Source organism: Rattus norvegicus, chromosome 3 (genome assembly GCF_036323735.1).
Source record: "Rattus norvegicus strain BN/NHsdMcwi chromosome 3, GRCr8, whole genome shotgun sequence".
NCBI classification, from domain to species: domain Eukaryota; kingdom Metazoa; phylum Chordata; class Mammalia; order Rodentia; family Muridae; genus Rattus; species Rattus norvegicus.
In genome coordinates, this window is record NC_086021.1 from 169,633,262 (window position 1) to 169,659,812 (window position 26,551).

General features: G+C 48.2%; 1 long non-coding RNA gene across 11 annotated transcripts in view; it reads right to left on the minus strand.

The window, feature by feature from the left end:
• Nucleotides 1-1,105: 1,105 nt before the first annotated feature.
• LOC102550999 (uncharacterized) overlaps nt 1,106-26,551 on the minus strand; it is a 64,785-nt gene continuing 39,339 nt past the window's right edge. For 6 of the 11 annotated variants that reach the window (XR_010065017.1, XR_010065016.1, XR_010065018.1 and 3 more), the window contains one exon: nt 1,106-1,932. This is a non-coding gene — a long non-coding RNA (uncharacterized LOC102550999). Of the gene's footprint in view, nt 1,933-25,741; nt 26,028-26,240; nt 26,548-26,551 lie in introns of those variants that run through there. The other 5 variants (XR_010065022.1, XR_001837347.3, XR_010065019.1 and 2 more) reach the window with 2 other exon arrangements.

The window sequence follows — 26,551 nt, forward strand, 5'->3', positions numbered from 1 at the left end:
TTAACCCTCTGTTGACTGTCTTGCTCAAGAATCAAAGCTAGTCCTACCCTCAAGGCCTTGCGTATTTGACCTGAGTTCATTTCTCACTTCCTCAGCACCATCGTAAGGGTGCTCCTCTCTGGTCACAGAGATTTCTCCCTTCTCCCAGAGGCACAGTGCTCTCCAACCTCACAGCCCTCGCACCCACTGTCCTGTGTCCAAGACACCCTGCCTACCCTTCCTTGTTTTACACCCCCTTGGTCATCCTTCAAAGGCCAGGGCCAAATGACCCCTAGAGTAAGGCCTTTCCTCACTTCCCGCAGAGAAAGCTATTCCTCCTGCTCTGTGTCTGCACAGCACCCTTAAAAGGCCTCTGACCCAGAATAACAGGATGGCACCTGGAAAAGGGCTCACCCAGTGTGTACAGCAGGCCACTTTCCCCAGATAGTGAGTGAGAAATGGTGCAGAGTCCCAGAACGTATCCAGGAATCTGCTCCAGACTTCTAGGTGGATAGCTTGAAGCATGTGGACAGTAAAGTCACTGAGCTGCTACAACCACATACCATAGATTGGAGGGCATCCCAACAGCAACAAGTTACTTCTCCAGCCAGCACTGGGCAAACTCACTGCTAAGCCTGACGCACTGAGTTTAATCCCTAGGACCCATGCAAAGGTGGAGGGAGAGAAATAGAGAAATGACTCCACAAAGATCTTGTCTCCCCTGCTACACATGTCACACCTCTCTCTCTCTCTCTCTCTCTCTCTCTCTCTCTCTCTCTCTCTCTCTCTCTTTCTCTCTCTCTCACACACACACACACAGAGAGACAGACAAACAGACAGACAGAGACAGAGAGAGACACAGACAGACAGAGACAGAGACAGAGAAACACAGAGAGATAGAGATACAGAGAGAGACACACACAGAGAGACAGAAAGAATAAATACAATTTTTAAAGAGAACTAACAACACTAAATCCTGACAAGGATAGGAGTAACTGATACACACAGCTGGTGAGAGGACAGAGTAGTACGGCCAGATCAATCGTGCTTGCCAGTGTCTAGAAAATCCACCAGGGGTTTATCAAAAAGAAATAAGCACACACTTCGAGAACACAAACGACTCATACACAGATAACCCGTTGTGGCTTTACTTATAATAGTCAAACACTGGACACAGTACAAACCCCCAACAATAAGAACACGGAAGGGACAGGTTACAATAGAGTGCAATACAGCACAATAGCAAAGCAGAGAACAAATACAAAGTTACAAAAACGTAAAATATGAATGTAGAAAAAAACAAGTGATTTGTATGATTCCTTTTACACGATATTCAAGAAAAAGCAGAATTGGACTGTGGTAATGGAGGTCAGAACAACTAGACTCCCTACTGGAGCCCCAGAGTCCTCTGATTCTCCATAGTGGGTGGTGGAGGGGAGAAGAGAGAAGGTGGACTCAACTCAGTCTCCCGTGCCTATGTTTCTGTTCACAGTCCACTAATGAGAAATAGTCATGTGGTCCCACACAGATGCATGGGAGTATGGGAAATGTAGTTCCTGTCTGGGGCAGCTCTTCCTACTTTATGAAAGAGAAGGTATGAAATTTCCAGGGTGGGGGGAGGGGCAGCTAGTCACCTCTGCCTTACCTGGCCATGCCTAGTGAAGATGATGATGATGACAATGACAACGACAATAATTACAAAAGTGATGGATATTGTAATAATGACCAGTGCTGACAATAATAACAATGGTCCACCATAAGCACTTCCCCAACACAAGCGGTATGCTAAGAACTTTCCAAGCATCATACAATCCAATCTCCCATCACTCCCGTGGACTCGGAAGATCTCTTCTGTATGATCGGATCCTGCTCCATTTCCCCTGTGGTCATCTTAGCCGCTGTGGTCACCTCTCAGACCAAGGACAGACAGTGGTGGTCCCCCACCTCCAGGCCCTGAGGAAGAAACACAGAAATCACTCAAGGGAACTACGCCTGAAGTGGTAAGAAGACAGCTCCATTAGTAAAGTATTTCCGTACAAGCATGGGACCTGAGTACAGATCCCCAGAACCCCCACAAAAAGCCACACATGACCACATGCAACCAGAGTACCAGTCCTAGGAAGGCAGAGACAGGAGCATCCCTTGTTGGCCAGCCCGTCTAGCCAGACCAGTGAGCCCCAGGTTCAGTGAGAGACCCTGTCTCAAAAAACAAAATGGAGGGCAACCAAGGAAGACACCCAGTGTTGACCTCTTCTGCACAAGCACATGTACAGGCATCTGCACGCACATACTTCTGCACACATATGCACACATACACACCCAAATTCACACCAAAACATTTGAAGATGACATTATCCCTCACAGGCAGTTGCACAGTTACTATGTGACCGTTAAAATGAACAGATGGAGACTTTTGATAGGACATTTGAAGCCAGGCATAGTGATCCACGCCTGTAATCCCAGCATCCAGGAGGCTAAGGTGGGATTGCCAGGAGTTTGAGGCTAACCTGAGCTATATAGAAAGCGCCATCTCAAGAAAGAGTAATAAATAAAAGACATGCAGAGGTAGCTGAGAGGTAAGTTTCAAGATGGTGGCTCTCCTCTCCATAGGAAGTCTTGGGCTTCGGGTTCAACAGTGTTGGCTCTGCCCTTCCCAGGATGATGGGGCCTGTTCTACACCTTAGAAGCAGCTGCTCAGGCAAGCAAATGCTATTTGCTTCTCAGATGGCTTTGTTACACATAGCTTTTCTTTTCTTCCACATAGTTTTTTTTTTTCTGAAAGCATGGGCTCTCTAGCAACTCAGGTTGATGGGTGATGTTCTGGGGACCAGGCCATTTGAACTGGAGCCCTTCTGGATCCTGGCTGCAATTCACTGACCTAAGGAGTGGGACTTAGATGTGCTAAGGGAGGCTCAGTCTGAACTAAACCTTGAACTACCAAATCGTATGAGCCTTCCAGATGCTAACATCAAACTTGGTAGAGCCTCCGTACCCCAACACTCTAGTAATCTAAACCCTAGACCCCCACTTCAGGGAGAAGGAATAGAGGTGAAATAGAAAGGAAATAATATTTCATTCATTCAGTCAACCACTGCAATATCAATCACCTAAAATGAGCCAAGCACAGCACTGGGCACCGAAGAGTAAGAAAGTGAAAGGGGAGAAAAGCCGGGAGCAACGAGGCAAGTGAAAAAAGATACTGATAATAATTGTTCAGTGTGAGCACAAGAAGAATGTAGAGGCTGAATGGTGGCTGCAGTCCTCCACCCCTCTCTGTATCAAGCCGTTACCACAGAATACTGCAGACTGCACACATGTATGCACACGCACACACAGACATTGGCCAACACTAGTGTTGCTTTCACCAATGAGATGTGAACAGTCTTCCTGAATTGTGCTTGCATAGTGAGCCTGTCCTTTTACATTTGAGCCACAACCAGGATCCCTGCGACCTGATAAACCCAGGAGAGCAGAGATGGTAAGTATACAATAGTTGAGCCACCCACGCATAGATAAAATAAGCATTTATTGCTGAATGTCACTGAGATTCTGTCCTTCTACTGTTACATAGCAATAGCACATTCCTGAGCAACGTGGAGGCTAGGAGTTAATGAATTTAGAAGGCAGTTGATAAAGACGGGGTTTAGATGATGGAGTGAGAAGAGTCATCTTCTTTGGAAATGCAACATTGTAACAGATTTAAGTCTCTTAGACACATGGGGATAGACAAGCGGGAAGGAGCAGCTTCCAGGGAGAGAGAAGAGTAGGTGCAAAGGCTCTGAGGTGAGGACCAGCAGGGAGAAGATGACATTCCAGGGACTCAGAAACCACCAAGGAGCAAAGAAAGGGTTCTGTCCAATGATGATGACCGGAGAAGTCAAGGAAAAGCTCTAAAAACAGCAGTGGTAAAAGTCTGTATTTTGCCAGGTAGTGATGGCATGTACCTTTTATCCTAGCACTCAGGAGACAGAGGCAGGTCGAGCTCTGAGTTTGAGGACAGACTGGTCTACAGAGTGAGTTCCATGATAGCCAAGGCTACACAGAGAAACCCTGTCTCGAAAACACACACACACACACACACACACACACACACACACACACACACACACACACACAAAGGGTACATTTACATTTCAAGGGTAGTAGGAAGCTAGTGATGAGTGTCAAACACAGAAGCTAAGCTTCCTGGGAAAAATTCCTTCTGGTTACTGAATGGAGGATAAATTGGAGGAGCAAAAGAGAGTTGTGGAGAAGACTACTGCATTTATCTGAAGGCTGGTGGTGGCCCAGGCTAAGGAGGTGACTGCAGAGAGAGAGAATCCTGGTACTCAGGAGGCTAAGGAAGAAAGACTGTGAGCGTGGATAGCCTGGGCTATATAGTAAGATGTTTGTTTGTTTTTAACTCTGGAAAGGTAGATCACTAGGTAAGAGTTCTTGTTGTGCAAGCATGAGGATCAGAGTTCAAATCCCAGCACCCACATGAAAGCCAAGAATAGTTATATGTATCTATCATATATATGTATCACCCCAGTTTTGGGTAGGTTCTGGGAACTCACTAGCTGCCAGCCTGACAAAATAATGAACTCCTGGTTCAGTGACAGACCCTGTCTCAGGAGAGTAAGATGTGTGATATCTTCCTCTGGCCTCTGGGCACGAGTATGTTACACACCATAGACATGCATACAATCCTGCATGCTCATGCACTTACACACACTCATCACATGCACACACACACATACACACACACTCACATACACACACACCCCACAGATATAGTTAATAGGACTTTTAAAAAAATAAGTGTGTGTGTGTGTCCATTGATTTTCAGAAAAAATACCAAGTACTATGTAGAAAAAGAATTTTAATATTTTCTAAAACCTTAATCTATATCTTGCACCACGATCAAACATTAACTCAAACCTGATCAAAGAGTGAGGTTCATCAAAATTTAAAAGCAAAGACTTCCTGCTTCAGAGAATTCTAGTAAGAAAGTGGGAAGAAAAAGAATTAGAGGTGGCTACTGGAGAAGATGAAACTGGGTGTGAAACTGTGAATACATTTCAAAAATGGAATTTTATATTTTTAGGCACAACTGGGGTCAAGCCCAAGGCATCCATCCAATAGGCAGAACCCCACCCTCACCCCAAGCTGTCCACTTTAGGCGGACACTTTAGAGTCTGTGGGCTTAACTCCACTATGTTATCAGAGAGAGAGAGAGAGAGAGAGAGAGAAATGTGAAAATGTAACATCAAAACTGTTGTTGTAGAGTTCTCCCACGACTATTGGAGAAAGTCTTTATAACATTGGGTCGGACACAGTGGTAGGGGGATGACTCACAGGGCCGGTAAGAGGGCAGGGGTAGGTAAAGAGGCTTGTTAGTAAGCCTGGCGACCTGAGTCTGACCTCTGGAATCCACGTGGTGGCAGGAGAGAGCCAGGTCCCACAGGCTGGCCTCTGACTCCACACATGAGGTATGGTAAAACTGCATATACACTCTCTCACACACAGAAACAAATAAATAGTAAACAACGAATAGCCTTTCGTTAAAAAGAAATGGTTTCTATAAGAAAAACGATTGATAAACTGGATATCATTAAAATTTACAATGTTTACTTCTTCAAAAGACACTTTAAGGAGAAAAATAAATAAATAAATAAATAAATAAATAAATCGGGTCATACCAGGGGAAATACTTGCAAATGACATATGTGATACAGACTTTGTATTACAAGTACATAAAACCAATCCAGACTTTGTCCTAAGCGGAGAGTTTAAATTTTTTAAATAAGTAAATTGTGAACAAACACTTGCCAAATAGGCACTTGAAAAATTACCCATAATCACCTCAGAATACAGACCAAAACCATAATCAGGGCATTTGTGGTGGCACACGCCTTTAATCCCAAGACTCAGGAGGCAGAGGAAGAGCTCTAAAAGTTTGAAGCCTGGCCTGGTCTACAACTGAGTTCCAGGACAGCCAGGGCTGTTACACAGAGAAACACTGTCTTGAATGGAAAAAGAAAAAAACAAAACAAAAGTACGAAAACATAACCAGAAATGATTATGATCCTACCAGCATGACCAAAACATATGGACTCTGCATAAAATATTGCCAAGGACAGGGAGTGTCTTGACCTTGCCCATGGTGGTGGTGAGACAACCGAGCAGAAAAAAAAAGCTAGTAGATTTACTTTGTTTTTGTTGTTGAAACTCTAGCTGGCCTGGAACTCTCTATGTAGACCAGCTGGGCTCGAACTCACAGATCTGCTTGCCTCTGCCTCTGAGTGCAGGAATTAAAGGTGTTCCCCTACCACGCTCAGCTTTGCGGGTTTTTAAATATTAAACATTCACCAACAAATGATCAGGATGTTCCGCTCCTGGGGAAATCAAATTATATATCCATACAAAGACTTGTACAGCAACTTTCATAGCATCAAAAGCAGAGGAAACCAAATGTCCATCAACAGCTGAATAGGTAAATATATTGTGGTATATCCATACAGTGGAATACTATTCAACAATGTAAAAACACTTCAAAATCCTGAGTCAAATAAAAAGGGTGAGGATCAAAATAATTATGAGATAGGCTACAGGAAAAAATGCATAGTGTATAATTTCTATCAAAAGAAAACTACTTATTTTAATTTTTTACATTTATTTAGCAAAGGGAGGGGCACATAGAAGTTGGTGGACAGGGGTTGGGGATTTAGCTCAGTGGTAGAGCACTTGCCTAGCAAGCGCAAGGCCCTGGGTTCGGTCCCCAGCTCCGAAAAAAAAAAAGAAAAAAGAAAAAAAGAAGTTGGTGGACAATTTTCAGGAGTCGATGCTTTCCTTTCACTAGGTGGGTCCTGGGATCAAACTTGATTCAGCAAGCTTGGCAACAAGTCCTCTAACCCACTGAGCCATTTCACATGCCCTCAAACTATTCTTTAGTGATTGGAAGTGAGTCAGCGATTGCCTGAAGACTGAATGGAGAGGAGATCCAGGTAGGGATCGAGAAGCCTTACACAGGGTCATAAGGAAACTTTGGGAACTGATAAAATGGCTGTGATCTTTAGTGTGGTGAGGCCTAACAGACATATCCAATGTTCAAACCTTTAAATTCTTGTCAATCATACCTCGATAAGGCTGTAAAAAGTTAATAGTGCTCAGGTGTGACAGATGAGGGGAAGGGCCAGCCAGGAGTGACCCCAGCTATTGTCTGAGACATCGATGGATGGAGTGCCATTGAAAGACCCCAGCTTAGCAGCAGTAACGCCATTTTGCAAGGCTGTACTTAAGATGACTGGTTCAGGGAAAGGTTAGAACACTGAGTATACAGCGGCTGCCAAGCAGGAGATGTTTGGTTGAAGGCCTGGCAACAGGATGACTGGGGTTGAGCACCTGACAATAAGAAAAAGCCCCGGGAGAGGTCCCACACCCTGGTGGGGGGCCGAGTCAGTTGTTATGTTTCAAGAAGGTAGCTTGGAAACTTGCCCCCGGGCTGAACCCTTGGGGGGCCGAGTCAGCCGTTATGTTTCAGAAAGGTAGCTAGGAAACTTGCCCCCGGGCTAAACCCTTGCCATATTAGAATCCACCAATTATATCCCTGTAACCATGCATCTGCTTCTGTATGCTTGCTTCTGCTCCCCAAAATCCTATAAAAGCCCATCCTTGGTTCTGTGGGGCGCGCCAGTCCCCCGAGTGACTGTAGCGCCCGCAGGTGCCTGTGCCTGTGTATCCCGACAATAAACCAAATCCTCTTGCTGATTGCATCCTGTGGTGTCTCGGTCTGGTCTTTGGAGTTGGAGGGTCTCCATCTCGAGGGAAAGTTCTCCCTGAGAGCTTTTCATTTGGTGCGTTGGCCGGGAAAGGAGATCCTCCACCCAGGGACCACCGACCACCCACTGGGAGGTAAGCCGGCCGACGTCTGTCTGTCTGTCTAATTTTGTCTCGTTCTACCTTATTCTGTCTGTTCTGTGAGCGCTCAGCCAGGTCTGTTCTGTGAGCGCTCAGCCAGGTCTGTTCTGTGGGCGCTCAGCCAAGTCTGTTCTGTGAGCGCTCAGCCAGGTTCTGTGAGCACTCAGCCAGGTCTGTTCTGTGAGTGCTCAGCCAGGTTGTTTGGAATTTGGGCGGGACGAAGAAGGAGCTGACGAGCTCGGACTTCTCGCCCCGCAGCCCTGGAAGACGTTCCAAGGGTGCTAGGGGCCCGACTTTTCGGGCCCCAATCTGGGAGAGGAGAAAGATCCGGACTAACGGCACCTCTGTCTGTATTTTTGGCTTTCAGAGGGCCCCGGACCTTTGCCACTTCTATCTGAGAAAGATCCGGACTAACGGCACTCTGTCTGTATTTTTGGCTTTCAGAGGGCCCCGGACTTTTGCCACCTCTATCTGACTTTTTGCTTTCAGTTTGGTACCAAAGCCGTGCAGCACGCCTGTCTGTTGTTTGTTTGACTGTTGGTGTTGTTTGTTTTCTCTGTGTTCTAATCTTCCTTAGAACTAACATGGGACAGTCCCTAACAACGCCCCTAAGTCTCACTCTTGATCATTAGAAAGACGTCCACGACCGGGCACACAACCAGTCCGTCGAGGTTAAAAAAGGAAAATGACAGACTCTCTGCACATCCGAGTGGCCCACCTTCGGAGCCGGATGGCCAGTGAATGGCACATTTAATAAGATCATTATTTTACAGGTTAAAGATCGGGTCGTCCACGGACATCCTGACCAGGTTCCTTATATTATCACTTGGGAGAGTCTTGCCTTATACCCCCCCCTTGGGCGGAACCCTTCGTGGACCCGAATTGGCCTCCCCTCAACCCCCAGCTTGTCCCCTCGGCCCCGCCCGGTTTGCTGGCCCCGTCTTCCTCTCTCTACCCCACTCTAATTAAATCAGAGCCTTCTAAGAAACCTGTCCTCCCGGCAGACTCAAACTCCCCTCTCATATATCTTCTCTCTGACAGGCCCGGCTAAAACGGAGGAGGCAGAGCCGCTGGCCAGATCAGTTGCCGGGCCACAGTCTGATAAGGGTTTCTCCCCTGTCGCAGGGAGATTGCACAATAAGCGAGAGGTGATGCCAGATTTCAACCTCCCAGGCTTTCCCACCTAGACAGGGAACCGGTGGCCAGACCCAATACTGGCCGTTTTCAGCAGCTGACTAAAGATCCGGTGGCACTCACCGACCTAATAGAATCTGTTTTACTTCCAACAGCTCTTACAGGCCCTCTTAACCTCAGAAAAAAAAAAAACAAGGAGTGTTCCTAGAGGCCAGAAAGCATGTTCTGGGAGATGATGGGCATCCCACCCAGCTGCCTGAGGACCAAACTGGGATTTTAATACAGCTGAAGGTAAGGGACACCTACGCCTTTATTGCCAGTTGCTTCTAGCGGGTCTCCAAGGGGCTACACGACGCCCTACTAATTTGGCTCAGGTAAAACAGGTATTACAGGAAGCAGGGGAAACTCCCTCCGCCTTTCTAGAGAGACTTAAGGAGGCCTACCGTATGTACACTCCCTATGACCCAGATGACCCAGGACAAATGACAAGTGTCTCTATGTCCTTCATCTGGCAGGCTGCTCCAGATATCAGGACTAAGTTAAAATTTGCAGGGCTATACATTACAGGATTTACTTAAAGAAGCTGAAAAGATTTTTAATAAGAGAAAGAATTGAGTCAAATCTTGGCCGCCGTAGTACAGGGCCAAGAAAAGAAGGGAGATAGGGGGGAGCTCGAAAGGGGCTGAAGCTAGATAAAGATCAATGTGCCTATTACAAAGAAAAAGGACACTGGGCCAGAGAGTGCCCCAAGAAGCCTGGCGGACCCCGAAAGCCTCGACCACGAACCTCCCTCTTGGCTCTAGATAAAGATTAGAGAGGTCATGGCCAGGAGCCCCCCCCCCCCGAGCCCAGGGTAACACTTAAAGTTGGGGGGCAGCCGGTTACTTTCCTGGTAGACACAGGAGCCCAGCATTCAGTCCTCACCCAAGCTTCAGGACAACTCAGCGACCGGATGGCCTGGGTACAAAGAGCTACTGGTGAGAAACAATACCGATGGACTACGGGCCGCCGGGTTCAGCTGGCTACCGGTAAGGTGACCCATTCCTTCTTACATGTTCTGGACTGCCCGTACCCTCTGCTGGGCCGTGACCTGCTCACCAAACTAAAAGCACAAATTCATTTTGAAGAAAGAGGGGCCCAAATAACTGGCCCCCACGGAACTCCCCTTCAAGTTCTAACCCTATGAACTGGGACAGGACAAGCCACAATCCCTAGAAATAGACACTTGGGTCACGAATTTTCCACTGGCTTGGGCAGAGACTGGTGGGATGGGGTTGGCACTCCAACAGCCCCCCTTAATTACACAGTTAAAGGCCACTACAACTCCAGTCTCCATAAAACAATACCCCCTGTCACATGAAGCTTATCAAGGTATAAGGCCTCACATTAGGAGGCTTCTAGATCAAGGCATCCTAATCCCCTGCCGGTCGCCTTGGAATACGCCTCTTCTGCCTGTTAAGAAACCCGGCACTGGAGATTATAGGCCAGTACAAGACTTGAGAAAGGTCAACAAGAGGATAGAAGATATTCATCTGACTGTTCCAAACCCTTACAATTTGCTCAGTAACTGTTCATCGATGAGAAACAGGGGTATGCTAAAGGGGTCCTAACACAAAGGTTGGGACCCTGAAAACGCCCTGTGGCCTACCTGTCTACCCTGTGGCCTCCGGCTGGCCACCGTGCCTAAAGATGGTGGCTGCTATTGCTGTCCTGATCAAGGATGCTGGAAAATTGACTTTGGGACAGCCACTCACCATCCTAACACCCCACACAGTGGAGGCCTTGGTAAAGCAGCCCCCAGACCGCTGGCTCTCTAATTCTCGCACCAAGCCTTGTTACTGGATACAGAACGGGTTCAGTTTGGGCCCGTAGTCGCCCTCAATCCTGCCACCTTGCTTCCCCTACCAGAGGAGGCAGAACAGCATGACTGCCTACAAATCCTCACAGAAGTACATGGAACCAGGCCGGACCTATCGGACCAGCCTCTTCAGAATGCTGACCACACATGGTACACAGATGGCAGCAGCTTCTTGGCAGAGGGAGAGCGAAAGGCTGGAGCTGCAGTCACTACGGAGGACAAAGTAATTTGGGCAAAAGCCCTGCCTGCTGGTACCTCCGCACAACGGGCTGAACTCATCGCCTTGACTCAGGCGCTCAAGATGGCAAAAGGTAAGAGGCTAAATATATATACAGACAGCCGCTATGCCTTTGCCACGGCACACATCCACGGGGAGATCTACCGGAGGCGGGGGCTGCTCACATCTGAGGGTAAAGATATTAAAAATAAGGCTGAAATTCTGGCCCTCTTAGAAGCCCTATTCTTGCCCAAAAGACTGAGTATTATATATTGTCCAGGACACCAGAAGGGGCACAACCCAGAGGCACGAGGAAACCGGCTGGCCGATGCCACGGCGCGAGAAGTGGCCATGAACAAACAAATCTTACCCTTAAATAGCCCAGACCAACCCACGCCCCCACCAGTGGGACAAACCAGTTGGGTTTATGCCCATGAGGACATAGAGCTCCTAGAAAAAATGGGGGCCATCTACCACCCTCAACTAAAACAGTGGGTCTACAAAGGAAAGACAGTTATGCCAATAAAAATGACTTTTGAATTGATCTCTTTTTTACACAAATTAACCCATTTGGGGTTTAAGAAGATGAAAACCTTACTAGATCGGGAAGAGATAAATCTGTGGTTTTTGAATCGGGACAAAGCGATACAAAAGGTGACTGAGAGTTGCAAAGCGTGCGCTCAGGTTAACCCGGGAAGGACCATGATTGGACAAGGAGTTCGTCCTAGGGGACACCGTCCCGGCATCCATTGGGAAATTGATTTTACTGAAATTAAACCAGGTATGTATGGATACAAGTATCTCCTAGTGTTTGTAGACACCTTCTCAGGATGGGTCGAAGCCTTCCCCACAAAGCACGAGACTACAAAAATGGTCACCAAGAAGCTCCTCGAGGAAATCTTTCCCAGGTATGGCATGCCTCAAGCGTTGGGGTCGGACAACGGGCCCGCTTTCGTCTCCCACGTAAGTCAGTTGGTGGCCAAATTGCTGGGGATTGATTGGAAATTACATTGTGCCTATAGACCCCAGAGTTCAGGTCAGGTAGAACGCATGAATAGAACAATTAAGGAGACTTTATCCAAACTTACGCTTGCAACTGGCTCAAAGGATTGGGTGACCCTCCTTCCCCTAGTTCTCTATCGGGCCCGGAATACCCCGGGCCCCCATGGTCTAACTCCTTTTGAAATAATGTATGGAGCACCACCCCCATTTGTCCATTTCTTTGATTCAAACATTGCTGAAAGTTAAAACTCCTACGTGGCTCCTCCTAGTCCTTTTGTGGCCTAGAGTCAGTGGGGGAATAAGCCCCCACCACATTTATAACATTACCTGGATAGTCACTAATCTCATGACAGGAAGGCTGGCTAATGCTACCTCCGTAAGGGGGACACTGGCCGATGCCTTCCCTCCCTTATACTTTGACCTTTGTGATGTGATAGACTACAAGTGGGAGCCTGGCACTACCCATAATTGGCATCCCTCAACCACCTACTATGGTTGCGGTCCGGCTTCCCACAGCAAAGAGATCTACGTTTGCCCTGGACACAGAGTGAGCCGGCAGTGCGGAGGGCCGGGGAGTGGGTACTGTGCCCAGTGGGGATGTGAGACTACTGGGGATGCGTATTGGAAGCCATCCTCATCTTGGGACCTGATAACTCTGAAACGAGACGGTCGGCCTCCTTACACCTTGTGTAAACGGGACGCGAAATGCAATCCCCTCGTCCTCCACTTCACCGACTCAGGTAGAAGAGCGACCTGGGACGGGCCCAAATCTTGGGGCCTGCGCTTATACGTCACAGGGACCGATCCGGTGGGTCTGTTCTCTCTAAATAGACAAGTCTGTCCCCTGGCCACTCGACCCATTGGACCCAACCCAGTTCTACCAGATCAGAAGCCTCCCTCGCTCCCGGCACAAGCCCAACCCCCGTCATTGCCTAAGGTCACCCAGGCCCCTGGTAGTACTCCCACAAGCCCCTTCTCCACAACGGGGGGCTCCACCATTTTGATCTCCCCATCGCCAGGCACCGGGGATCGATTATTCAATTTGGTGGCTGGTACATATCTGGCTCTCAACTATTCAGACCCTTTTAGGACTCAGGAGTGCTGGTTGTGTCTCGTTTCCGGTCCGCCCTATTATGAAGGGGTAGCAGTCATTGGAAATTACACCAACCTGACTGCTGCCCCAGACAGTTGTGCCAATACCCCCAGCCACAGACTAACTCTGCCCGAGGTCTCGGGACGAGGGCTCTGCTTGAAAAATGTACCCCCCACACACCAGACCCTCTACAACACCACCCAAAAGATTCCCATCGGGAACTACTTCCTGACAGCCCCAAAAGGCACATACTGGGCCTACAATACCGGACTAACACCCTGTATCTCAGCCACAGTCCTCAACCAATCCTCTGACTATTGTGTATTAGTAGAAATTTGGCCCAAAGTCACCTACCATGAATCCGAGTATATATACTCGTTTTTTGAAAAACAGACTCGTTTTCGACGAGAGCCTGCCACCCTGACTTTAGCTTTACTCCTAGGAGGAATCACCTTGGGGGGAGTGGCCGCGGGTATAGGGACCGGGACCACTACACTCATTAAAACTGGCCATTTCCGTCAGTTACAAGCAGCCATGAATGCAGATCTTAAAGCTATAGAAGAGTCTGTGAATACATTAGAAAAGTCCTTAACATCGTTGTCTAAAGTGGTCCTCCAAAATAGACGAGGGCTAGATATGTTGTTCCTCCGCGAGGGTGGATTATGTGCTGCTCTAAAAGAAGAGTGCTGTTTCTATACAGACCATACTGAAATAATAAGAGATAATATGGCTAAGCTTCGAAAACGCCTGGCCCAAAGACAAAAACTGTTTGATTCCCAACAGGGATGGTTCGAGGGGTGGTTTAACCGATCCCCTTGGTTTGCTACCCTCCTGTCTACCCTGATGGGACCCCTACTTATTCTTCTCCTAATTCTTCTTTTTGGACCCTGCATCCTTAATAGGCTGGTACAGTTCATGAGGGATAGACTTTCAGTCATTCAGACCCTCGTACTGACGCAGCAGTACCATAGGCTGAGACAACAAGAGACAGAAATTTCTTGACCAAGTTGAGTGAAAGATTTCACTCAAAGTTAACAAAAAAATGGGGGAATGAAAGACCCCAGCTTAGCAGCAGTAACGCCATTTTGCAAGGCTGTACTTAAGATGACTGGTTCAGGGAAAGGTTAGAACACTGAGTATACAGCGGCTGCCAAGCAGGAGATGTTTGGTTGAAGGCCTGACAACAGGATGACTGGGGTTGAGCACCTGACAATAAGAAAAAGCCCCGGGAGAGGTCCCACACCCTGGTGGGGGGCCGAGTCAGTTGTTATGTTTCAAGAAGGTAGCTTGGAAACTTGCCCCCGGGCTGAACCCTTGGGGGGCCGAGTCAGCCGTTATGTTTCAGAAAGGTAGCTAGGAAACTTGCCCCCGGGCTAAACCCTTGCCATATTAGAATCCACCAATTATATCCCTGTAACCATGCATCTGCTTCTGTATGCTTGCTTCTGCTCCCCAAAATCCTATAAAAGCCCATCCTTGGTTCTGTGGGGCGCGCCAGTCCCCCGAGTGACTGTAGCGCCCACAGGTGCCTGTGCCTGTGTATCCCGACAATAAACCAAATCCTCTTGCTGATTGCATCCTGTGGTGTCTCGGTCTGGTCTTTGGAGTTGGAGGGTCTCCATCTCGAGGGAAAGTTCTCCCTGAGAGCTTTTCACCATATCCTCCCTTAAGACTGAGAAAGGGCGGAGAGGATGCTGAGAGATGGGAAGCACTAAGGAACAGAGGGTTAATAGAGGAAATTGGGCATCTCTGCAGAGGGGTGGAGATGACAGTTGTGTGTTCATCACCTAAAATGAGAGCCTGTGGTGTGAGAAGGGGAGGGGGCTGCCCAAGCAAGAAGAAGGCACAGTGTGGAGGAAGGAGCAGGAAATGGGTGTGGAGTGGTGATCTTCAGAATGCAGTGGGCCAGTGGTGGAAGGAGGAAGACCTTGAAGACAGATGGATGGATGAGTAGACAGAGCACAGTAGAGGTCACTCGAGGGGGGATTTCTTTAGGGCACCGTGGGGAGGGGAGCTGAGAGAAGAACCTGCCGGAGTTGCTAAGATAGGAAGACAGAAATCAGGAACCTTCGAAAAGGTTGCTGCTGAGACAGGAGAAATGAAGGGGTTGGCTTTAGAGCAACTAAACCTTCAAGAAGATTTCACGCAAGCACCCGGATCCCTGGATTGCACGATCTGGGGTGCATCTGGCTGCAGAGGGAACCTCTGTTTCCCCATAGGCAATGCCTGTGTGGAAGACAAGCAGACAGACAGACAGACAAGCTTGCAGGCAGCCCCAGGAGAGCAAGTGAGGGCAGAGAACAGGTTGCGATAGAAGAAAATGAGGGAAGAACAAGACCCACGACGTCTTTAGAACCTACGAGAACATCTCAAGCCCACATCTTGCCCAGGCCTGAAAAAGATGTCCCCAGAAGGACACAAGAAAAAGGGGACACACTGCTCCTGGGTGCTGGCCACTCAGATAGAGATCAGCGTCGTTACCTCCATTGGGCTTAGAAGAAACAGAGAAGCACGCAGGTTAAGGGACTTCTCCCAGGGTCATAGAGCTTTGCTCTAGTCCCTGTCTGGGGAGACTAGTGCTCTTCTTAGGGTCCTAGAATAAGGTCCCTAGAGGCCAGACTTGACCCCAGAGTGCCTGTGTGCAGAGCCTCTGAGGCAGTAGGCATGAAGGAAGGAGCACAGCTAATTGCCTGTACAAATTAACTCTAATGTGCTCGGCATCGACATACTTATCTTTCTTTAATTACATTAATCAATTAATGAAGAAGATGGCTCCTTCTTATTATGATTTCCAAGGCCCATATGTTCTTGGAGCTCCAGCTGGAGCTTGGCTCTCCTCTCTGCCCTTGGCTGAGAAGAACAGGGGACGGGGGGGACACCTGCAGACTAAACTGACATCTCCCTCCCTGTTTTCTGCACCCTGAGATTGAGGTTCAAGGGTCAAAGTGAGAAAATGGAGGTAACTGATAGGTCAAAGGTTGCACATTCAGGATCCCTTTGCCACATTGTTCACAATTATTGGACCCATTGGTAATACCCTAGAAGGTGGGTTTTCTCTGGGCTGCCCATGCATGCCACAGCCCCCATGACAAGGCTTAGGACATAGTCTGGAGATATAGTGATTGTCTACCATGGATAAGGCCCTGGGTTCCATCCTTTGCAAAAAGAAAAGTATCTGTGACATACTTGTGCTATGTCATAGCCAATTCCCATCGATCAATGTTTAAGTCAGGCCAGCAGGTTTCAGCCACCTACTGACTTCTGAAGCCCTTCCTTCCCTACAACAATCTCAAGTCCTATTGAGGGGGAAAAAAAATCACCTTTGGCCAGTCAAGGTTGACTAATGTCCTTAATCCCAGCACCCAGGAAGCAGAGACAAGCAGATATCCAGCCAGACAGTTACATCATGAAACCCTGTCTGAGAAAAATAAGTTGTTCACATTTAAAATAAAGTATGTAGCTTTGCACTCATGTGTTTGGGTTGAATATCCTTGTTCTCAAACTTTGCTGCCAATGCTGTAGTTGGTGTAGAACGCAGCCCCTGCCCGTCACTCCTGACACACACACACAAACCCCTTTAGTTAAGGGTAGAAACCATAAAAGATCATAAATACCTCCTGTTGGTGTGTGGGTCTGGGTGTGCTCACCTGTGTGCACGAGTGTGGACATCTGGGCATCGCTCCACATCTTATTTTGGGAGACACTGAACCTGGTTCTCACTGGTTTCAGCTACACTGACTGGCCAGCGAGCCCCAGGCTCTGCCTGTCTCCAAGCCAGCTTTTATCGTGCTCCCGTGTGCTTGCACACCATTTCATGGACTAAGTGCTTCAAACAGGCAGCCAGCTGCTAATCTCGACGCCATGCAAGCCTCCGGCATCAGCATCACCTGGGAAAGACTTAAGAGGTCCCAAGTCCACTGACTCAGCTCTGGGATGGGGCCCAGCCTCCTGGCATCTAAGGAGCCACCCAAGAGACTCCAGCGATTTCTCAAACTGAGAGCAATGGCTTGAGGAATTGTGTTAACTGAGCCTCTGAATCCTTTGGGTTTCTACTCTAATCACTTCTGTTCTTTTCATAAAGAGACGATTAACTTCCATTTGTCAAGCCATCCCATGTGGCGGAGACTGGGCTAAGCACAGTCTATCGCGTTGAATGCTTGAGCCAACCCAACACTCTATTTTATAGCAAAGGAAAACGGAGTTGGAAAGGCTGCTGAATTTTGTCTACCTGTTAAGTGGGAAGTCCAGGGAAATGAGGCTCACAGCTTCATCCTGACCCCACGTTCTCCCAACAGTACCGTGGGCACCATCACCCCCGTGTGGCTGTGTTACTCCTTGTCATGGTTCCCAGGTGTAAGCGCTCCACTCAGGTTCAAGTGTTTGACAACTTTGTCTCCAACTGACAGCTCGTTTGGGAGAGATTGTAGAAACTTCTGAGGTAGAGCCTTGGTGGAGGAGATTAACCAGTCAGGAGTGGGCCTTGTGGGTGGATCCTGGACTCTTCCTGCCCAACTCTCTGCTTTCCAGTCAGAACCACCCTAGAAGTGGCTGCCACGGAATGCCACTGCCACAAACCAAGCTGACCCAGTTGCCAAGCCTTCCCTACTGTGATGGACTGTTTTCTCTGAACTGTAAGCGGAAACAAACCCGTCGACCCTCCAACTGTCAGCCACTCTGTCACAGCAGTAAGAAAAGTGAGTGGAAAACTTCCAGAATGTTCTTCCCTTGCATCACTAGCTTTCCCTCACATCTCAGACCTCTGCTGCCTACGTGTCTGCTTCTTATAGCTTTCTTAAAATGCTCGAAAGCATCCACCGCCCTCAACAGACATCATAGGTTTTCATTTTATGACAACTGTACAGCTCAGTTTGCTTCTCGAAATGCAAAGGTGGACACAAGTTTCCTCTCAGACTGAAATGGAGGTGAAAGAAGAACAATATTGGGACAGCTTTGGATCCTTTCTGCTCAAGAGAGTGCAAATCCAAATTTTAAAAAAAAGTGACTTCAAGGCCAGTTTTTCCTTATTGCTGATGTTTTGATCGGCCAATCAAATCATCCCATGTAAGCAGCTGAACTAACTAATCATGCTAAGTCCCTAGGAAGTGTATGACAGGTCCGATGGTTTTCAAAAATGTGACGATAAACACTGTCTTCAGCAGAAACGATGTTCAAATCACAGAGAATTTAGAGTGACCACAACACGATTCGCCCAATGTCTGGTCCCCATTACGGAGTTGAAAGTCCCAAATCCCAGAAAAAAGGTCAGTCGATATAACAGGACCATGCATGGCTTCCCTCAACATATATGAGTTCAGTTCCCTTCCACCATGCTCCCATAGATCTCAGCACCCTGGCCAGAAGCAAGGTCAAACAGAAGAAGAAATGTCCCTTGGCTCAGGCTGATGTAATAAGTATCAAATATCACATCCAGTGTCGTGGACAGAAGATAAGTCTTTCTCTCGGTTCTGGAGACTGGAGGTCAGGGGTCAGTGTGCCCAAGTCTGGCATAGACCATCTCGTCACCTGATAGAGAACTCTGTTCTCTTCATCGCTGAATGACGGAGACAAATCCCATTCGTGAGACCCTGACACCACCCAAAGGCTGCACCCCTACAACATCTTATGTCACTTTCTATTCAAAGCAGGGTCTCTGGGGACAGAAGAGAAACTAGCCTTAACAAGGACCACCCCTCCTCTGTATACCACCCTCCCCTCCTGAGAGGAACGCCCCCTTAGACAGCTATATCTTTCTTGGAGCCCAGTCAATTGCCAAAGGCAGTTGAATACTGGAACTCCATTCCTGACCTAACCTCAGTCTTCCATGCTGGGGAGGGGTAGAGACTATTCAGGGAGAGCCCCAAGCAGCCTTCCATGCCAGACCTACAAGCTTGAAGGACCTCTGGAGTGCCTGTGCTCCTTGGTTCCCTTGAGAGCAGAGGCTTGGGAATGACGAAGGGTTGACAAGATCATCCTGCAATCTGGACCAGGTAGAAGCACCCAAAGGTGCTGGCTGTTCCACTTATTCACACACACACACACACACACACACACACACACACACACACACACACACACATGAATGATGCAATCAGAAAAGGAATCACTGTGTGAATGATTTGGGCCCGTTGTCATGTTACCCAGGAATCAAGAGAGGCTGCGGGCAAAGAGGTAGCAAAAAGCCCTATCGCTTCCCTCCATCAGTCTCGAAGTCGGAGATCCGGACTCCAAAGCCTATCTGGTTTTGGTTTGGTTTGGTTTCGCTTCCTCCAAAGCAATGAAGACTCTTCCTTGGGCAAAGGAGCAGCGCCTGGGACCCATGATATTTCAGAGGGCCATGAAAATGTATTGATTTCCTTCAAAATCCTGAAGAAATGAACCTTGAAGATAGACCAAAAAAAGTCCCTTTCTTTTCCTCATCAGAAACAAATGGAAGCTCAGAGCCCCCCTGAAAATCCACCCTCAGAGGAGTCTCATAGACAGTAGCTACTATCCCAGGCCATAAATGTTCCAAGGTGATTCTGGCCCTGGAAGAACCACATCCCTATCAGACAGAGACCATTTTCTTTCTTTTCCACCTGGCTTTAGCCAAGAGCCCCTCACAGTTCTACACAGAGCAGCCAGGGCAGTCTGTCAAGACAAACTCCCAGCATGGGTATACAGACCTGAGGGAAGGGAGGGACGTATCACAGGCACTCCCTTCTACTCAGTGAGCTTCCCCATCCTCCAAACTCCTACCTATCTTTCAAACCTGCCTCCATTAAGAAAAGCAGTTGGAGAAACTGAGGCACCCATCACATTGGCATCTCAAGTGAATCTTCCCTCCGGGTCCTCTTCCGGGGACAGCAGAACCATAATCGCACAATATGTGTAATCCATTTTCAGTCACAACCAGCACGGGGCCCTCCTCTGGCTATTCCAAGTGCCCCTGGAAGTCCAGTGATCCTGCCTAGCCTCTCCTCTTCTGACAGCTAAGTGACAGAATATCATGTACATTGAGCATGACTTTCACCAGCAACATCCCCTACAAGGAATCAAATTCAGAGACGTGGTCCAAGGACTAAAAGTGTTGGTTCAGCCTTTCTCTGTGAGCACATACCCATCTTTGTACCTCAGTTTCCCTGTCTGTTAAGCCTGCTTCTGGCTAAGGTCTCTGAAAGGAGTCTCCCGAATGACTGTGAAAGCTTCCTCCACCAGTTCAGACAGAATTGCCAACGCAATGGGAGAGCGCCACCTACTGGGCCCTAGGCCGCCAGCAGTACTGCATCGCGAAGGACCAGATCACAGAACAGACCTTCAAAGGCTGGGATAATCTTTCTGTCTCCACATAGCCAGTCTCCTTCTTCTTGAGGTCTGAAAGGTACTCCTTCAGCCAAGCAGCTTCTGCCGCACTATCCATCCCCTGCCACAAAGCCCCCAGGAAAGCCACGATCCCTATGGCATCCTGCCCCTGTGCCTTGACCAACAGGAGGGTAGCCTCCCTCACGCTGGGCCGAGGGCTAAGAAGGGTGGGGAGGGCGGGCGGGGGTTGGTGGGGGAGACAATGATCCCTATTGTGACTAAATTTCCCCCTGAAGATCTCATTCAAGATGTTAGAGTGAGCGATCATAAAAGGAATTAATAGTTGATTCGCTGTATAATTTCCTAGTTCAATATACTTTAGTGCAGAGACTAAATGAGCCGTCCCGGCCGTTCGGTGGGGCCAGATAGCGACTTTATCGCTGGGATCTCAGGCTGAGGAATAAAAGCAATTCTTCTGAAGTAATTGCGTCTAATTAAAAGAAACATTTAAAAAGTGTAACCAAAAGGAATTCATTTCAAATGGAAAATTAATGCTGAAAAATAGCCCTGAGCTCTCTTGTCGCAGCTAATAGCCAGGCAGCCGCAGAATAATTAAACTGTTTTTGAAATGTCGATACCATCCTCCTCGGGAGAAGATGGGCACAACTGAGCATGCTGTGGGCATCAGCAAGGAGGGTGGCTCCCCCCAGCCACGGCCAGCCGGGGGACTGGAGGTCAGCAGCCAAATTCCAGGCCGGGTGAGAAAGCTGGAAGAGGTGGGTGCTGTGACCGTTTATGAGGAATAGCCATCCCCTGGGGACCTGAGTATCAAAAAAAAAAAAAAACAAAACAAAAAAAAAAAAAAAAAAAACACTGCAAGTCTGTTTAATTATAATTACGTTGTCATAATTCAAAGGTACATTCCTCGGGACGTGACACCTAGCCCAAAAATCACACCCAATCCCAGCAGATTCAATACTCAAACTGATGCCTGCCCGGCTCTGCCCTCCATCAACTCCGTGGCCCTGAAGTGAGGTGTCAAGGCTTCAAGCTTTCAAATATTGTTGTTTCTGGTCCTGTCTATGAGGAGCTTCACCTGATGCCCATCTGCAAGGCTTTGAAAATCCACCTCTTTCTTCATTTCCCCAGATTCCAGCCTCAGTGGTTTAAGACACTGGACTGATAGCGATGTTCTCAACCTGTGGGTCGCGACCCCTTTGGCAATCCTCTATCTCAAAAAAAAAAAAACATTATAATTCACAACAATAGCAAAAGTATAATTGTGAATTAGCAGCGAAGATTATTTTATGGCTGGGGTTCGCCACAACATAACATAATGGACTGTATTAAAGGGTTGCACCATTAGGTAGGTTGAGGACCACGGCTCTAGAGGAAGCCTGGGCAATGTAAGCAACTGACCCTTCCAGGTCTAGAAGCATGATCTAATCCTTAAGCAGCCCACCCTCCACACCTTGTCAGCTAGCTGCACTGAAATCTCTCGGCCCACCTCCTAGCAATGAAATCAGGTAGCAAATCCTACCTTACAGGGAGGGTCTCAGTTAGCACCAAAAAGACAAAAGGGGGCTAAATGCAGAACCAGCTTCTATTCAATGCAGAATAGCTTCCAGATGCAGGGCGGCCAGACTTCAGAAGCCAGCACAACTGTCTAGTCAGCCTGGCTTCTCTAAAGCTTAGGAAGGGATATGGCCAGAGAAAGAAAATTAAATCTCATTTGTTTAAAGGTGTAAAACCATCTTCTCAAAAGAGTCCTGCTCCAACAGGAATTCAGAAAGGGAAAGTCACATCTTCAAAAGCAAACTTGAATTGCTGAATAGACAACAAAAAAAAGAAAGAAAGAAAGAAAGAAAGAAAGAAAGAAAGAAAGAGGAAAAAAAAAACTTTCCCCTCAAGTACCTAGTACTCAAAGTAGGCTAAAAGTTGCCTGTAAACCTTGATTAAGGGACTCGCTTTAAGGAAGTTGAATGATTTATGATCCGTAAGTTGTTTATATGCTGAAGGATATTGATAAAGACCTCTGGAATGATCCCCCCAAAATCTGCACCCCTAAGTGAATTTAAGCATGCCCTCAACCTAATTCACACCAGTACAGCTGTAGGAAAAACTTTCTTTATACATATGCAAAGGCTCCCAGCCTCCCCTCCTTTCTGAATTGCAAATCCATCCCCGTTTCCAAAGATCATCACCCAGGCACCATCTGCTCTGCTGTGGCTAACCCCCTAAAAAGGGGGCAGTCACCGTCCCTAAGAGACATTCAGAACCAGCAGAAGAGAACTGCTTCCCGATGATCCTGGCTTCCCGTGACTCCAGGCTCAGCCAAGTGTGAGGGATTTCTACAACACCCTTGAGGGAGGGCTGCCACCAGCTGCCGTTTTCTTGCCTGGGAGCTTTCTTTGTCCACGGGGTGGGTTTTGTCCACTTCCGTAGCAAGCCACTGGCATGTGTGGCAATACTCCAGTGACTGGGAAGTGAACACCCCAGCTCTCCATCGCTTTGAACCCATGCAAACCCATGCCGCCCCCTGACGACGCTGAGCCGGTAGAAACTAACGATATCCCCTAGGAGCCACCCCCCCCCGCCACTCCCCCCACCTCTCCCCCCCCTTCCTCCCTCCCTTACCTGCGCTGCCTTTGCCTCACAATTAGAAGACTCGCGTTTGAATCCACGTCCGTAGAAACAGATGTAAGAATTGAGATGTAAGAAAAAAGAGAGCCTGGGAAACCCAAGCCTGGCCCTGTGCATTGACTGCCGGGATTGGAAGCCCAGCGACCTAAGCGGCCTGTGTTCCAGCTGTGTGGCTTAAGGAAAGCCATTAGCCTCTGCCATAAAGGCGGGAGCCGCTGCACCGGGATCCTGAGAAGAGTGTTGACTTCCTGCAGGTTAAGATCGCGCCGTGAGGTGTTTACTCAACAAGTAGTAAAAGACAAGAGGCCATGAACGTGGCAAAGGGTGAGAGCAGAACCCCCTACCCCTTTGCCGGTTCTTCCAGGGAAATGAAATATGAGCAGACCGGAGGGCCAAGGGCTGACAGTGGAGGCGAGGAGTGGGGGGCGGACTCTGCCACAAACTGTCCAAAGGTCTGGTATGCTGTCTATCTCGTACAGTAGCCACCCTATTTAAATTTACAATTCAAAGCTAGGCACGGACCATGCACATCCAGTCCCTGCTACTCCAGAGGCTCAGCTGAGTCCAGTAGTTCAAAGCCAGCCTGGGTAACATCGTTTTAGTGAGACCTCATTTTAAAAGACAAACTACACTCTAACAGTAGCTAATGGGTATATAGAGGCTACAGTCTCATTAAAAGAAATAAATAACTGTTGAAATTTTGAGTGAAATGTGAGATAATTAATTTTACCCTCGAGTAAGTTTTACAGAAATGAGAAAGTTCGAGCTGGAGAGATGGCCTAGTGGTGAAGAGCACTTGTTGCTCTTGAAGAGGATCCAGGTTTGATTCCCAGCCCCCTGATGGTGGTTGACAACCATCCAGAACTCCAGTTCTAGGGAGCCTGATACCCTCTTCTGACTGCTCTTGGCACCTAGAACATATGTGGTGCACATATATGTCGGCGAAACCCTCATACACAAAATTAGTAACTCTGATAAATGGAAAAAATAAATGAGAAATCTCAGGGCAATGACCCTTTAGTCATGAGCCTTACGCAAAGACTGTGTGAATGGCCGCCAGGGTAGACATCCTGAACGAGTCAATAATGCGCTTCCAGAAACCTTCAAAGACTAAAACGAAATGAATGGCATTAATTAAAACCAAATACAACTAAAATTCATGCTTTTCAGGCCCTCTAGTCACACCTCAACTGTGGCTTCGCTCTAGTCAGTGTGTCTGGAGAATATCCCCCATTGCCTCATAAATCCCCCTCCGACCTAGCTACCATCACGCACACCTAGACAGCAGACCAGCAGGGCCTTCTTTACTTCTGTGAATTCCAAGCACCTGCCTGACCTCTGAGGACCATTTCTCCTGTAAGAAGGGCTACAACTACACTCCCTAAAGAGGTGAGTGGATGCACTAGACAGCTCCTGGTCTGGAAAAGTCTGAAGGCCAGCCACTGCCAGCTGAGTCACTGCCACATTTAGTTTTGCCCTGGAATCCTTAGACCCATCAGTTGATCACTGTCCCATTTTCCTAACCAGGACCAGCTGTGCCCCTGCCCCTTTGTGATCCATTCCCCTCTGGGAGTGAATCCATCCAAAAGCAATCACCAGGTAGGTGGTGATGAGGGCTGGGGGCTTCCTCGACTTGTACAAACAGAAGCAGAAGCTGGGAACACGGGACGGAGCCTATCTGAAGAGATGCCGTGCAAATGCCGTGCAGCCTCCTTCTAACTGCAACTCCAGTTGAAGATCAGTGGTTGCCAGAGGCCAGTGGGAGGAAGGAGACAGGTAGAGCACAAAGCCTCTGGAGGGCAGCGGAAAATGCTCCCTCAGATGCTACAAAGTATCCAGCTGTGGTGTGTCTGTGGAAAGAACAGTGTCAGCTACTGGATCTGATGAGGATGTGAGTTCAAAGGTGCTACATCCCTCTGGGGGATGCTGGGAATGGGCAGGTCCGCTCAGGATGAGGGAGGAAAGATGAAGGAACTGGGCCCGTCATTAGGGGGACAGGAAGACAAATTCCAAATTCCAAAGCTCAACCATAAAAAAGAGGTTAGAGAAGACAGGAAGTGTAGGGAGAGGGAAATGGGAGGAAGAGAAGGAAGAAAGGAAGGAGGGAGGGAGGGGGAAGGGGAGGGGAGGGGAGGGGAGGGGAGGGGAGGGAAGGGAAGGGAAGGGAAGGGAAGGGAAGGGAAGGGAAGGGAAGGGAAGGGAAGGGAAGGGAAGGGAAGGGAGAGAAGGAAGGAAGGAAGGAAAAGACCCAAGGTGGAAGGAAGCAGAACTTCACTGGGATGTCCAGAACTCTTTGTCCTTACTCACCACCAGGTGCCCCAGGGTGAACAGCCCCAAACCTCACCCCACACCTTCCTCCCTGTTAGCTCACTCTCTCCTCTCCACCATGGTTTGCTCAAATCATCACAAAGTGCCCCTTTATCACTGAACCTCCCTAATTAAGCTAACATTATTAGAAGGTTGGGAGGGGGGAAACCCTCCCAAATTCTCTTTGCGTTTCAGTAGCTCTTTAATATGCGAGGCGACGAGAGCGATGAGCAGCCCCTAATTGCTAGTCCCTGGAGTAGCCGGTCAGAAAATGAATTGATGCGGGTTTTTTTTTTTCCTTATGAACAATGCATGTAGCACAAATTGCAGTGGCCGTCACCAGAGATTTAATTACCAAATATCATTACTTTCACACATCATTTCAGATTTGGCCTGATCAAATCAAAGTCCGGGAGAGAGGGAGCGAAAACTGCACTCTTAGCAGGTCATTCGTTCAAGGATGGCTTTCAGAGCAGTGTGGCTTGGCGCTGGGGAGACTTCCTTCAGCCATTGTGGAAGAAGCAGCTTCCAGAGGCATCTACCGCAAGAGAGATGCTCAAGGACTCCAGGCTTTGGGAGAACGAAGACTGCATACCCACAGGAAGATTGTCCAGGACCTGGGAAACACGCACACACCCCCCTCAAGAAAGAACCAAGCTGTATCGAGTCCTGGAACCCTGCAAGGAGAAGGTACTACAGCAATCGGTGGCTGTTGTCTACTGTTTGTTCGTCCCTGCAAATACCCGTAAAGCACCCAGTGTGCGTCAGACACTGAGCCTGCCCCTGAGGATAGAAAACAGCATAGCAAGCTTCACAGGTTCACACTGTGGTTGAGGAAAAACGGGTTTAATCAAATAACTTGAGGCGAGGAGAGCGAGGAGAGGTAGGAGAGCCAGACCTCCTGGGTTTGAATCCCCGCTCCGGTCCTTCACAACCTCGTGGTGTCTCGGTTTCTCCGTTTGTAGAATGGGGACTCTAACCATTTATCCGGTGGTTGTAGGCAGATTTGGATATTATAATACTTCACATGGTGTCTGGTACAGGGCGAACTCTACATAGAAGTGTTTGATAAATGCATACAAGCATTTACAAAACGGTAGCTGGAAGAAGACCCTGGGAGTCTAGTGCCTTGGCAGCCTAG